This window comes from Petromyzon marinus, unplaced genomic scaffold (genome assembly GCF_048934315.1).
Source record: "Petromyzon marinus isolate PM22_M1 ecotype Great Lakes invasive population unplaced genomic scaffold, UKy_Petmar_22M1.pri1.0 PM_G_Scaffold_29, whole genome shotgun sequence".
NCBI classification, from domain to species: domain Eukaryota; kingdom Metazoa; phylum Chordata; class Hyperoartia; order Petromyzontiformes; family Petromyzontidae; genus Petromyzon; species Petromyzon marinus.
The window spans coordinates 730,001-732,500 of NW_027422861.1; positions in this window are offsets into that span (position 1 = coordinate 730,001).

Genomic DNA, 2,500 nt, shown 5'->3' on the forward strand with positions numbered 1-2,500 from the left:
TTCAATGATCGCTGTATAGAATTGCACCATCATTGTCTTTGGCAGGTTGCATTTCTTCAGCTGCCGTCGAAAGTACATCCTCTGTTGAGCTCTCTTGGCGAGGGAGCTGATGTTCAGTTCCCACTTGAGGTCCCGGCAGAGAATAGTGCCCAGGAAGCGGAAGGACTCCACAATTTTGACTGCGGAGTCTAACAGGGTGATGGCGGTGAGTGGGGCTGTATTCTTCCTGAAGTCCACAACCATCTCAACTGTCCTTAGAGCATTTAGCTCTAAGTTGTTCTGGCTACACCAGGTCACCAGGTTGTCAGCTTCCCACCTATAGTCAGACTCATCCCCACCAGAGATCAGCCCAATGAGGGTGGTGTCGTCCGACAAACTTCAAGAGTTTGACGGACAGATGATTGGAGGCGCAGCTGTTGGTATACAGGGAGAAGAGCAGTGGGCAAAGGACGCAGCCCTGAGGAGTTCCCGTGCTGATGGACCTGGAGTCAGAGACTTCTGTTCCCGGCTTAACGCACTGCTTCCTGTCAGAGAGGAAGTCTGTGATCCACCTGCAGGTGGAGTAGGGCACGTTCAGCTGGAAGAGCTTGTCCTGAAGCAGGGCAGGGATGATGGTGTTGAAGGCAGAGCTGAAGTCCACAAACAGGATCCTGGCGTAGGATGCTGGGGCGTCCACATGCTGTAGGGTGAAGTGGAGGGCCATGTTAACTGCGTCGTCCACAGACCTGTTGGCTCTGTAGGCAAACTGAAGGGGGTCCAGGAGAGGGTCTGTGATGGCTTTGAGGTGTGCCAGGAGCAGGCGCTCAAAAGACTTCATTACCACAGATGTAAGGGCGACCGGTCTGTAATCATTTAGTCCTGTTGGCCTTAGCTTTTTGGGCACAGCGATGATGGTGGAGGACTTGAGACAGGCTGGTACATGGCATGTCTCCAGGGAGGTGTTAAAGATGTTGGTGAACACCGGAGACAGCTGGCCAGCGCAGTGCCTGAGGGTGGCTGGAGAGACAGAGTCCGGCCCGGCTGCTTTGCGTGGATTCTGCCTCTTGAAAAGCCCATTAACTTCTCCCTCCTGAAAGGAGAGAGTCGTTTCTGTAGTATGGGTGGGGGATGGGGCCTCTTGGGTGGGAAGGGGTGGTTCAGGACAGTCCAATTGTCTTTCAAATCTACGGTAGAACTCGTTCAGGTCGTTGGCTAGGCGGGAGTCGTTAGTGGTGTGGGGCGCTCTGGGTTTGTAGTTGGTGATGTGCCTGAGCCCTTTGGCAGACAGAAGCAGCGTCGTTAGTAGAGAACTGGTGTTTTAGTGTCTCTGAGTACAGTCGTTTAGCCTCTCTCACCGCTTTGCTAAACCTGTTCTTCGACTCCTTGAATCTGTCTCTATCCCCACTCCTAAACGCTTCCTCCTTCTCCAACCTCAACCTTTTGAGCTTTGCTGAGAACCAGGGCTTGTTGTTGTTAAAGTTCACCCTGGTACGTGTTGGGATACAGCAGTCCTCACAGAAGCTGATGTACACAGCCTCTGTGAGTTCATCCAGACTATTGGTAGCAGTCGTGAACATATCCCAGTCAGTACAGTCTAAGCACGCCCGCAAATCTTCCACAGCCTCACTGGTCCACTGTTTAGATGTCCTCACAGCAGGTTTACAGAGTTTTAGTTGCTGCCTGTATGCACGAATCAGGTGGACCAAGGGAGTTCTGTGCGAGCCGAACAGCCCCGTGACCCACAAGAGAAACATCCCCGCCAAATTCGAGCGTTTGACGGGGTCTATCCGTGAAAAAATATTCACGTTTTTGAGTGCACATGCATTTCTGCTGCAAATGCCTCTGGAAGTTTCATGCCGTTCGTATGCCAATTGTGGCAACACGAAAATGACCCGTTTTCCCATTCCGAGGGATTTCTGTGCGACCCTAACAGCCCCGTGAGCCACAAGAGACACATCCCCGCCAATTTCTAGCGTTTCACGGGGTCTATCCGTGAAAAATATAGACGTTTTTGAGTGCACATGCATTTCTGCTGCAGATGCCTCTGGAAGTTTCATGCCGTTCGTACGCAATGTGGCAACACGAAAATGACCCCTTTTCCCATTCCGAGGGATTTCTGTGCGACCCTAACTAACAGCGCCCGTGAGCCACAAGAGAGACATCCCCGCCAATTTATAGCGTTTCACGGGGTCTATCCGTGAAAAATATAGACGTTTTTGAGTGCACATGCATTCCTGCTGCAAATGCCTCTGGAAGTTTCATGCCGTTCCTATGCAATGTGGCCACACAAAAATGACCCGTTTTCCCATTCCGAGGCATTTCTGTGCGACCCTAACAGCCCCGTGAGCCACAAGAGAGACATCCCCGCCAACTTCTAGCGTTTGACGGGGTCTATGCGTGAAAAATATTAAAATTTTTGAGTGCACGTGCCTTTCTGCTGCAAATGCCTCTGGAAGTTTCATGGCGTTCCTATGCAATGTGGCAACACGAAAATGACCCCTTTTCCCATTCCGAGGGAGTT